Source organism: Macaca mulatta, chromosome 13, assembly GCF_049350105.2.
Source record: "Macaca mulatta isolate MMU2019108-1 chromosome 13, T2T-MMU8v2.0, whole genome shotgun sequence".
NCBI lineage: Eukaryota > Metazoa > Chordata > Mammalia > Primates > Cercopithecidae > Macaca > Macaca mulatta.
In genome coordinates, this window is record NC_133418.1 from 48509081 (window position 1) to 48522624 (window position 13544).

Below are 13544 nucleotides of genomic sequence, written 5' to 3' on the forward strand. Positions count from 1 at the left end.
TTTTCCTGAAGGAAGAAAACATAAGCCTTCAGAAGATAGGCTAGCATACAACCACAGGTGAACTAAAGCCAGTTATTCTATTATACAAAAAATATGTGACTAAAGGTATTTTGTGTATCAAACATGATAAAGGTTCTAGAAATTATGAAGTTGAGTAAAAAAAAATTGGGGGAGCAATGAAACTAACAGAGGATATCTGGAATCTCACATTATCCCTAAGGTTATACACAGCCTGAGAAGAACAAATTGTGACACCACTCTATCAAAAAGCTATGAGATTGTTTTAGATTCTGAAAATTATGAAAGACAGAACAGGGGAATGGGTCTGTGAGAAATAGACCATGAGCATTTCCTGTTAGAAATTTAAGATATATTTCCCATTAAAATGAGAGATGCATTTTTTTTCTTAAACAGTACTCAAATAAATTTATGAATGGAACTCAGTGAATTATTGATAAAAAAGATATCAAGGTGATAGATACGGATTAGATAGATGAACTATTGATGCTAAAGGATAAATGGGATTTCAAGGAGGCATCTAGAGACTAGAGATGCCACTCATAATTATTTATTTTATTTTCTCAGAGGAAAGATGCATTTAATATGCCAGATTTCTCTAACAGGAATTCATATGAATAAAACAGGAACATTTGAGACCCAACATATCTTCCCACAACCTATGTAACTACGTGACTCTCCTCTCCTGCATGTGGCAGAAAACACGTTAACTCTGGAGAGGATGACCGGGGAAAAACTTGGAGTTAGCCAAGAGTGGAGATTAAATATCTTCCTAAAGAGAGGGGAATTAAGTAAATCTATGCATATCAAAGATACAGAATCCCGTCTCCTTTCTCAGATCAGCTCACAAATGCTGTGGACCAAAGTGATGGTCCTCCAAGTTTGACTCTGGAGAATCACTCTATAAAAATCTGGTTAGCGTAGGAGAAAACACCTATACATACTGACATTTGGAGGTGCTATAACGCAGCTCCCCGCCTTATGCACGGGTCACAGATTCCGCAAGTCAGTGATGCACACAGAGATTCTACTCAAGAGTTTTGGTTTCTTGGTCTTAAATATAAAAGAAAATTGAGGGATCATCAGATATTGAGGAAAGCAATTACAGTGAAATTAAATACCCAAACAAATTAGAAAAAAAAAAATGTCCTCAGAGAAAATATATTGGGATCGGAAGAAGCTGTGCTTGTGCTTTGAAATACACCTAAACCTCCATGTACACAGATTGTGTTCTAAAAAAAAGTTCAAGTGATTCTTTACTAGAGAACTAGGCAGTTCAGGTGCTAAATTTAGTCATGTGGGCTATAGACAGGCTACAGAAAAATGAAGCTTTACACCTTAGTCTACTTCAGTGGCTTTATTTTTTGTGTGTGTGTGTGGGGGGGGGGGTTTTGGTGTTTTTTGTTTGTTTGTTTGTTTGTTTGTTTTTTGAGACAAAGTCTCGTTCTGTCGCCAGGCTGGAGTGCAGTGGCACGATTATCAGCTCACTGCAACCTCAGCCTCACGGGTTCAAGCAATTCTCTTGCCTCAGTCTCCTGAGTAGCTGGGACTACAGGCACCTGCCACCATGCCCGGCTAATTTTTGTGTTTTTAGTGGAGACAGGGTTTCACCATGTTGGCCAGGATGTTCTCCATCTCTTGACCTCATGATCTGCCCACCCTGGCCTCCCAAAGTGCTGGGATTACAGGAGTGAGCCACTGCGCCAGGCCTACTTCAGTGGTTTTAACGCAATATCAAAATTCCCTGGTAGGCTTTTTAGAACACGTATTTCTGGGTGCTACTCTAGTTTTGATTCAATAGGTCTGGGATGAGTCAGATAATCTGCCTTTCTAAAAAAATCCAAGGCGATTTTGACCAGGAGAGTCCAGGGAGCCACACATTGAGAATCTGTGGTCTAGTTCTAGCATCTCTTTTCATCCAAATATTTCCAGAAAATTATCTTAAGAAAATAATTGGACAAGTGTTTGTGAGGAATTTTTTCAAACAATGAATATTAAGGGGAAAAAACACTTTGCAAATATTGTACCTGAATTCAAAATTTATATATATATTTAGATATAAAATATATATATATATATTTATGGAGGAATCTAGAAGATTCTACACCCAAATATTAGGATCAAATGATATAGATGTGTACTTTTGTTTATTTTTGATTTGGTGGCTTCAAAATGTCATACATTGAACATGAATTACTTGTGTAACAATTCGAATACATCCTATTTTTAAAAGCTATGGCTCCACTTTTAACCTTATTCTAAACACATTTGGAAATGAAATGTCTAATTAAGTCCACCATATCCACATATCCCCAATAAATGGGCGCATGCATATAATCTTATGCATGTATACATATATGTATTCAAACACACTCTCGCATTCATACACATGTTAAAATTAGCTACGAACTTGGATACCAGTTGAAATTTAAAATACTCAGAGGTTGGAAAGAAAGGGAGAAACCTCCAAAAATGTACTTAGACAGTTCTTTTTGAAGAATTTTACATTGAATTTTAACATCATGATCAGTGCAGACTTCTATTCTAATTGAATGATGCCAGAAGGCTAAATTCTGGATCTTGCCTGCTTTATGCCTCATAATTTTATCTAACCACATGGTTCTCTACCAAGCTTTGTAAAATAATACTCTTTTTTCTTTTTTCCCTCCGTGAAATAGATTTCTAAATATAGTGCATAAGGGTAGCTTCCTATCTTTTTTTTTTTAACAAAAGCATCACACACTCCAAAGCTTTGCTTTTGTTATTGAAGACAGAGGAAGAGATATGTTGACCATAAATAAAATTTGACCTAGCGAACTCTGTCTGACTACCTTTGAGGAAAGTAAACAATAACTTAAAAAGAAAAGTCAGATCCTGTCCTTTGTTTCCTTTCTCCTCTAGGACTAGGGCAGGAATTATTGTATGCACCCAATCCCATTTTGAGCAGTCAATATTGGCCAAAGGCAAGGGAGATAATGTATGTCAAATATTTGCAGTGCAACATTATTTCAACTGGGTTATTAGTTTTCTATTTCCATGTAAAGTTATGATAATGTTAACTGACAAGAGATATATAGATGAACTTTACAATATTGTAGAATTGCCACAGATTGTCATCCTCAACTTGTGGAACTCAGATACCTAGGAAGGTTCGAAAATTCAAGTGTACTTAAGGTCTTGTCTATAGAATGAATAATGTCTTGTACAGAGACACAACCACCCACCCACCCACACACACACAGATACTTTTTTGTCAAATGATTATAGACATAACTGTGAGAAATAAAATACAAAGTATTCTAAAAGTGAATTTGTAGTTGCTTTTTCCCATAATGTATTTCCACACTCACTGAATATTTAAAATTAAACAATTGATAAGTAGTATCAAAAAATTGCTTGCCATTTTTTAACTTGAAAGGAGTTATTTTCACTCGTTAGAAAGTTAAAATACCATCAATATAAGTTTTGGACTTTGTTCAGTGAGAGATACAGTAAAGTGACAGGAAAGGATGCACACAGAAATATAAACAATAAAAAGCATAGAAAAATGGGACAAGATTGCCTGAGCTTATATACAGATTTCATTTGCAAGCTATCTGATATTGGGACTGTTACTCTCTGCTCAATTTGCTTCTTTGTAAAATATGTGTAGGTTATGTACAGTACCTACCTCTTGGGTTTGTTATGAGAATAAAATGAGTGCTTATGTGTAAAAAGCTTAGAGCAAGTTCTAATACCTAATTAAGCAGATTAGATTATTATTTAGCACATGTTTCCTCTTTCCCTCAAACCATGCAAAGAATGTATATCTGCCCCATTGATGCTGATATTGGCTATGTGACTTGTTTTTGACCTATACAACATGAGTAAAAGTAGCAGTGTGCCTGTTCTTAAGGACCACTGCCTATTTCCACTTGACCTTTGTGTACTTGTAGTTCACCCAGGTGAGAAAGAAATGCCATAGAGTATGACTGGTCTTTTCCTTGGCCTCAGAATGTGTTGCAGAGTTTCCCCAGTCAAATCTGCCTTTTCATGCAAAGTTAATAATAGTCATTAGGCCTCTCCACAAATATTCTGTTCATGTTGCTTCTAAGCACATTGCAGGTTTACACTTTTTCTGCCTAATATAATTCAGTCATAGCCTGGTAAGCTGCCTTTGGTCAACATGAGCAAGATCAAGGTATGCTATTTCCAAGTAGAAGCTTCAAGAATGTAATAGAGTGCTCTATTACACTCTCTTTTTCTTCTCCCATGGTGACCCACCATTGCTCCATATGGTATCTCTAAATTAATCTGGGTCTCAGATTGAGGATAGCAATAAAACAGATCAGAAACTTCAGACAATGTATAATCAACATATAGCATAAGTTTAAAATAAATGTTTTCATAAGCCATGGAGATTCTGGAGTTGTTTGTTACCCAAGTATAACAGCCTATAATGACTGCTAAAAGAAAATTGGCATAGGAATGATGTCAGCAGATGGTGAAATAGAAAATCCCCCAGCACCACTATCCCCAGAAAAATATAACTAGAAACTACTCAAAGAGGAGATTATCACCAGAAATTCACCAGAAATTAGAGGAGAAGTGGAGAAACCTTCTAGGCTTTCATAGTCAAGAGAAACTGTGACCAGTAGGAACAATTATTTTAGACTGTGCCAGCCCCTTTCCAAAGCCAGCACAGTATCACTCACTGAGAATTTCCCTAGACACACAGCTTCCAAAATGGAAGGAAGAAATTGGAGGTGGACATTCAATCTCCACACTGGTCTAGGAATCTTCATGGGAAGCCCACTATTGTCCCATTTTATGTGAATGATTGGGTATGTCAGGAGCCCTGAAACCCTTGGGGTGAATTGGGGAACCAAGAATGGAGGTGCTGATTGCAGTGAGTGGCACTCAGTTCATGGCAGCACTCTGCACTCAGATCAGTGAGGATGCTTTGCTGATGAGACTGGCTGCTACTGCAGGGGGGTGGAATTTGTGGCAAGGCCTGAGTCCCTGGCTATATTTTCCAGAAAACCCAGTTGTCCATGTCCAGCCTTTCCCTGAGCAGGTAACAATGAAAAGGCTGGTGATTCAGTTCCAGTGCTTGCTTGAGTCTATCCCAGATTAGAAAACAATCACAGAGCAGTGACTTAATTCTGGTCCAGTGTTTTATTTTCAGTGCTCAATATAAGCCCTCCCTAGAATGAGAAGCAACAACAGACCAGCAATTAAGTTCTGATATTAGATAGTAAAAGTATAACACCATCTGCAAAGAACACCTACAAAAGCTGGAAAAAGTGGCAATGTTCTCAAATATGCAGCCATCAATGTAAAGACACAAACATTGTAAAACCTTGGGGAAATATGACATCACCAAAAGAAAATAACAAGGCTACAGTAATGGTCCCAGAAGAATTGAAGACCTATGACATGCTTGACCAAGTATTCTGAATAATTCTCTTCAAGAAGTTCAGGAATCACAAGAAAATACGAATACTAAATTAAATAAAATTTGGAAAACAATACAGGAACAAAATGAGAAACTTGACAAAAAATAGAAACATTCTTAAAAAAACAAATAGAAATCCAAGAAATAAATAATACAATAACTGAACTGAAAGCCTCATTAGAAAGCTTCAATGAGACTTGATCAAACAGAGGAAAGAATCAGCAAGCTTGAAGAGAGAACATATGAAATTATACAATCAGAGGAGCAAAAAGAAAAAATAATAATAATTAAAAAGAGTGAAGAAGGCCTGAGAGAATTATGGGACACATCAAGTGAACTAACATTCACATGACAGAAATTCCTGAGAAAGATGAGAGGGGGAAAAAAGGCCTAGAAAGCATATTTAAGAAAATAATGATTAATTATTTTTAATTTGGAGAAAGATGACAACATTCAGATATAGGAAGCTGAGAGCTGATCAATCAAATTCAACTCAAATTAAATTTCCCTAAGTCACATAATAATTAAATTATCAAAAATCAAAGGCAAAGTAAGAATTCAAAGCAACAAGAAAATAAAACATATTACAGTCAATGGACCCTAACATAGCTTTCAGTGGATTTATCAGTAGAAATCCTACAGGTCAGTAGAGAGTGGAATGATATATTTAAATCAAGGAAAGGAAAAACAATTGGAAACCAAGGATACCATACCCAGAAAAACTATTCTTCAAACACAAAGGAGTGATAAAGACTCCCAGACAAACAAAAGCTGAGAGTATTGATCAACGCTGTATCTGTTTCACAAGAAATGCTGCAACTGTTTCTTCAATTCGAAATAAAAGAACACTAGTGTGTAAAAATAAAGCATCTGATGGTATGAAGCTCACTGGTAAAAGTAAGAATACGTACAAATTCAGAATACTCTAATGCTGTAATTGTGGTATGTAAATGTGCTTTTATCTTAAGTTGAAGGCTAAAAGACAAAACTATTAAAGACAGTAACTACAATAATTAGTTGAGGGATTGGCAATATAATAAGTTGTAAATGAAAACAAAAAGTCAAAATGTGGTGGGAAAATGATGTTAATATACAGAGTATGATTTTCTTATATTCATTTTCTTTGCAATCAAAGTTAAGTTGTTATCGATTTAAATAACCTATTATAACAAGAAGGTTTTTTTGTAAGCTTCATGGTAACCACAAAACAGAAACCTGTAGTAGATACACTAAAAATAAATACCACAGAATTAAAATATACTGCTAGAAAAAAAATCATTTAACCACAAAGGAAGACAGGAAGAAGGTAAGACAGCAAGAGAAAAGCAGGAAGAAAGGATCTACAAAACAACATGAAAACAAAGATGGAGACATCATACTACCTGACTTCAGGATTATACTATAAAGCTATAATACCCAAAACAGCATGGTACTGGCATAAAAGCAGATACATAAACCAATGGAACAGAATAGAGAGCGTAGAAATAAATCTCTGCATTTATAGCTAACTGATTTTTGTCAAAGATATTAAGAACATATATTTTGGAAAAGACAGTCTCCAATATTTGATGCTGGGAAAACTAGATATCCACATGAAGAAAAATGAAACTAGATCCTGTCTCTCACCTTATACAAAAAATCAACTCAAAATGAATAACAGACTTAAATCTAAGACCCAAACTATAAACTACTAGAAGAAAGTAGAGAAGAAACACTTCATGATATTTGCTGAGGCAAGGAATTTTGGGGTAGGATCTCAAAAACACAGGCAATAAAACAAAATATGGACAAATGAGATTACATCAAACTAAACAGCTTTTACACAAAAAAGAAAACAGTCAACAGAGTAAAAAGACAACCCACAGAATGGAAGAAAATATTTCTGAATTATGCATTCAACCTAGGGTTAATATTCAGAATATATAGAAAAATCAATATAATAGTACATAAACAAAAAAATAAAATTGAAAAAATGGGCAAAAAACCTGAATAGACATTTCTGTAAAGAAGACATACAAATGGACTATAAGTATGCAAAAACTGCTCAACATCACCAATTATCAGGAAAATTCACAATGAGGTAATACTTTATTCCATTTAGAATGGCTAAAACAAAAAACACAAAAAATAACAAATGCTGGCAAATGTGTGGAGAATGAGGAACCTTTATACACTCTTGATGAGAATGCAAATTAGTACAGTCATTATGGAAAACAATATAGAAATTACTCAAAAAACTAAAAATAGAACTATCATATGATCCAACAATTCCACTACTACATATATATCCAAAGGAATTTAAATCAGTATATTGAAATGATATCTGTGCTCTCATGTCTATTGCAGCATCATTAACATTAGCCAAGTGATAGAATCAACCTAAATGTTCATCAACGATAAATAGATAAAGAAAACGTGGTGTGTATACACACACATACACACACTCACAGTGGAATACTATTCAGCTGTAAACTATAAAAAAGAATAAAATCCCGTCACTTTACCAACATGGATGAACCTGGGGATCATAACATGAAGTAAAATAAACCAGGCACAGAAAGATAAATACTGCATGATCTTTTTAATATGTGGAATCTAAAAAAGTTGATCTCATAGAAGTAGAAAGTAGAACAGTAGTTATCAGATGCTGGGGAGGGAATAATGGGGAGACATTTGTCAATGGGTACAAAGTCACAATTAGAGAGAAAAAATAACTTCTGGTGCTCTATTACATACTAAACTTCCTACAGCTAATAACAATGTGTTGTATATTTCAAGATATCTAGAAAAGAGAATCTTGAAAGCTATCAACACAAATAAATAACAAAGGTTTGAGGTGCTGGACATGCCAACTATTTTAATTTGATCATTACACAATATATACATGCATTGAAACATCACACTGTACCCCACAAATATGTACAATTATTATGTGTCAATTACAAAGAAAAAATAGATACAAACATGGGAATCTGCCATGTTTAAAAAATAATACCTTTGTTTATACATAATTATCAAAACACAAAACTCACTTTTTAAAAGTACAAATTTCAGTGGTTTTTAGCATATTCACAGAGTCATGCAACCGCCACAAATATCTAATTTTAGAACAGTTTTATTACTCCAAAAAGAACCTTATACTTCTTAGAAATCACAGCCCATTTCCCCTTCAACTCCTAGCAACCACTAATCTACATTTTGTCTCTATAAGTTTGCCCATTCTGGACATTTATAAATGGAATCATAAAAAATGTAGTCTTTTATGACTGTTTTATTTCACTTAGCATAATGTTTTTAAGGTACATCAATGTTGTAGCATACATTAATATTTCATTCTTTTTTGCCAAATACTATTTAATTGAATGGATTTGCCAATTTTGTTTATCCATTCATCAGTTGATATATATTTTGGTTGTTTTCACCTTTTGTTTATTATTAATAACACTGCCATAAACATCTGTGCACAGAATTTTCAGTGGATATATATTTTAAATTCGTTTAGATATACAGCTAGGAGTGGAATTGCTGGGTCATATGGTGACCCAATGTTTACATTTTTGAGGAACTGCCAAACTATATCCAGAGTTGCCACATTATTTTTTATTTTTACCATAAGCATATGAGTTTCAATTACTTCACATTCTTGCCAACATTTGTAATGCTATGTCTTTTTTATTCTAGTCATCTCAGTGGATAGGGAGTAGTATCACATTGTAGTTTTGAAGTTTTGATTGCATTTCTCGCTACAAATCCTGTATCATTTTCTTTTTTACTGCCTTCTGTTGAGAAGCATGGACCTCTTCCAGCACTGTAAGAGCTTGTCTTACACTATTTGGAATGCTATGGCAAAATACCATAAACTAGGTGGCTTAAACAATAATATTATTTGTGATAGTTCTAGAGGCTGTGAAGTGCCAGATCAAGAAGCTGTCTTATTCCATTTCTTGTGAGGTTTCTCTCCCTGGCTTGTGGATGACTGCCTTCTCACTGTATCCTCACATGGCGAGAGACACAGAGCAAGCTTGCTGGTGTCTCTTCTAACAAGGGCACTAATCGCCTCATGAGGGCTTCTACATCATGATCTCATTTAACCCTAATTATTTCCCGAAAGCCCCATCTCCAAATACTCTCATGAATACCATGATGGTGTGATGGAAATAGGTGCTTTACAGATGTCAGGTTAAGATGAAGTCATACTGGTTTAGGATAAAGCCTAATCCAAAGACTGATATCTTTATAAGAAGATAGAAATTGGGACTCAGACACAGAAACACCAGGGAGGATCCTATGTGAAAAGTAAGCCAAGATTTGAGTAATTTGGACCAAGTAATATCAAGGATTGCCAGCACTAACCAGAAACCAGGAGAGAGACACAGAACAGATTTTCTTTCTGAGCACTCAAGAAGGAACCAACACTGCCAACACCTTGGCTTTCGACTTCTGGCCTCTAGAACTGTAAAAGAATAAATGTTTCTTGTTTTATGCCACCAGGTCTGAGGTTATTAAAGTAACCCTAGGGAACTAATACAAAAGTTATACTAAAAGAGACTGACTTTTCGAATGTTAAAATGAACCTTGGGTCTGCAATTTTTACAAGCAGGAAGAAGGCTAAGAAATCACTTTTGGTGTGAATCCATCTGGCCCAGGACTTTTTTGGTTGGTAGGCTATTAATTATTACCTCAATTTCAGAGCCTGCTATTGGTCTATTCAGGTATTCAGCTTCTTCCTGGTTTAGTCTTGGGAGAGTGTAAGTGTCCAGGAATTTATCCATTTCTTCTAGATTTTCTAGTTTATTTGTGTAGAGGTGTTCATAGTATTCTCTGATGGTAGTTTGTATTTCTGTGGGGTCGGTGGTGATATCCCCTTTATCATTTTTTATTGTGTCTATTTGATTCTTCTCTCTTTTCTTTATTAGTCTTTCTAGCAGTCTATCAATTCTGTTGATCTTTTCAAAAAACCAACTCCTGGATTCATTGATTTTTTGGAGGGTTTTTTGTGTCTCTATCTCCTTCAGTTCTGCTCTGATCTTAGTTATTTCTTGCCTTCTGCTAGCTTTTGAATGTGTTTGTTCTTGCTTCTCTAGTTCTTTTAATTGTGATGTTAGCGTGTCAATTTTAGATCTTTCCAGCTTTCTCTTGTGGGCATTTAGTGCTATAAATTTCCCTCTACACACTGCTTTAAATGTGTCCCAGAGATTCTGGTATGTTGTATTTTTGTTCTCATTGGTTTCAAAGAACATCTTTATTTCTGCCTTCATTTCGTTATGTACCCAGTAGTGATTCAGGAGCAGGTTATTCAGTTTCCATGTAGTTGAGCGATTTTGATTAAGTTTCTTAGTCCTGAGTTCTAGTTTGATTGCACTGTGGTCTGAGAGACAGTTTGTTATAATTTCTGTTCTTGTACATTTGCTGAGGAGTGCTTTACTTCCAATTATGTGGTCAATTTTGGAATAAGGGTGATGTGGTGCTGAGTAGAATGTATTCACAGCTGAATTCTACCAGAGGTACAAGGAGGAGCTGATACCATTCCTTCTGAAACTATTCCAATCAATAGAAAAAGAGGGAATCCTCCCTAACTCATTTCATGAGGCCAACATCATCCTGATACCAAAGCCTGGCAGAGACACACACAAAAAAAGAGAATTTTAGACCAATATCCCTGATGAACATCGATGCAAAAATCCTCAATAAAATACTGGCAAACCGGATCCAGCAGCACATCAAAAAGCTTATCCACCATGATCAAGTGGGCTTCATCCCTGGGATGCAAGGCTGGTTCAACATTCGCAAATCAATAAACGTAATCCAGCTTATAAACAGAACCAGAGACAAAAACCACATGATTATCTCAATAGATGCAGAAAAGGCCTTTGACAAAATTCAACAGCCCTTCATGCTAAAAACGCTCAATAAATTCGGTATTGATGGAACATATCTCAAAATGATAAGGGCTATTTATGACAAACCCATAGCCAATATCATACTGAATGGGCAAAAACTGGAAAAATTCCCTTTGAAAACTGGCACAAGACAGGGATGCCCTCTCTCACCACTCCTATTCAACATAATGTTGGAAGTTCTGACTAGGGCAATCAGGAAAGAGAAACAAATAAAGGGTATTCAGTTAGGAAAAGAAGAAGCCAAATTGTCCCTCTTTGCAGATGACATGATTGTATATTTAGAAAACCCCATTGTCTCAGCCCAAAATCTCCTCAAGCTGATAAGAAACTTCAGCAAAGTCTCAGGATACAAAATTAATGTGCAAAAATCACAAGCATTCTTATACACCAGTAACAGACAAACAGAGAGCCAAATCATGAATAAACTTCCATTCACAATTGCTTCAAAGAGAATAAAATACCTAGGAATCCAACTTACAAGGGATGAAAAGGACCTCTTCAAGGAGAACTACAAACCACTGCTCAGTGAAATAAAAGAGGACACAAACAAATGGAAGAACACACCATGCTCATGGATAGGAAGAATCAATATTGTGAAAATGGCCATACTGCCCAAGGCAATTTATAGATTCAATGCCATCCCCATCAAGCTACCCATGACTTTCTTCACAGAATTGGAAAAAACTGCTTTAAACTTCATATGGAACCAAAAAAGACCCCACATTGCCAAAACAATCCTAAGTCAAAAGAATAAAGCTGGAGGCATCACACTACCTGACTTCTAACTATACTACAAGGCTACAGTAACCAAAACAGCATGATACTGGCACCAAAAGAGAGATATAGACCAATGGAACAGAACAGAGTCCTCAGAAATAATACCACACATCTACAGCCATCTGATCTTTGACAAACCTGAGAAAAACAAGAAATGGGGAAAGGATTCCCTATTTAATAAATGGTGCTGGGAAAATTGGCTAGCCATAAGTAGAAAGCTGAAACTGGATCCTTTCCTTACTCCTTATACAAAAATTAATTCAAGATGGATTAGAGACTTAAATGTTAGACCTAATACCATAAAAACCCTAGAGGAAAACCTAGGTAATACCATTCAGGACATAGGCATGGGCAAGGACTTCATATCTAAAACACCAAAAGCAATGGCAACAAAAGCCAAAATTGACAAATGGGATCTAATTAAACTAAAGAGCTTCTGCACAGCAAAAGAAACTACCATCAGAGTGAACAGGCAACCTACAGAATGGGAGAAAATTTTTACAATCTACTCATCTGACAAAGGGCTAATATCCAGAATCTACAAAGAACTCAAACAAATTTACAAGAAAAAAACAAACAACCCCATCAAAAAGTGGACAAAGGATATGAACAGACATTTCTCAAAAGAAGGCATTCATACAGCCAACAGACACATGAAAAAATGCTCGTCATCACTGGCCATCAGAGAAATGCAAACCAAAACCACAATGAGATACCATCTCACACCAGTTAGAATGGCAATCATTAAAAAGTCAGGAAACAACAGGTTCTGGAGAGGATGTGGAGAAATAGGAACACTTTTACACTGTTGGTGGGATTGTAAACTAGTTCAACCATTATGGAAAACAGTATGGCAATTCCTCAAGGATCTAGAACTAGAAGTGCCATATGACCCAGCCATCCTATTACTGGGTATATACCCAAAAGATTATAAATCATGCTGCTATAAAGACACATGTACACGTATGTTCATTGCGGTACTATTCACAATAGCAAAGACTTGGAATCAACCCAAATGTCCATCAGTGACAGACTGGATTAAGAAAATGTGGCACATATACACCATGGAATACTATGCAGCCATAAAAAAGGATGAGTTTGTGTCCTTTGTAGGGACATGGATGCAGCTGGAAACCATCATTCTTAGCAAACTATCGCAAGAACAGAAAACCAAACACCGCATGTTCTCACTCATAGGTGGGAACTGAACAATGAGATCACTTGGACTCGGGAAGGGAACATCACACACCTGGGCCTATCATGGGGGGTAGGGAGGGATTGCATTGGGAGTTATACCTGATGTAAATGACAAGTTGATGGGTGCAGCATACCAACATGGCACAAGTATACATATGTAACAAACCTGCACATTATGCACATGTACCCTAGAATTTAAAGTATAATAATAATAA

General features: G+C 35.9%; 1 pseudogene; it reads left to right on the forward strand.

Annotated features, from left to right (window-relative positions):
• Positions 1-5370: 5370 nt before the first annotated feature.
• Positions 5371-13544, forward strand: part of LOC100429956 (succinate--CoA ligase [ADP-forming] subunit beta, mitochondrial-like) — an 84757-nt pseudogene continuing 76583 nt past the window's right edge.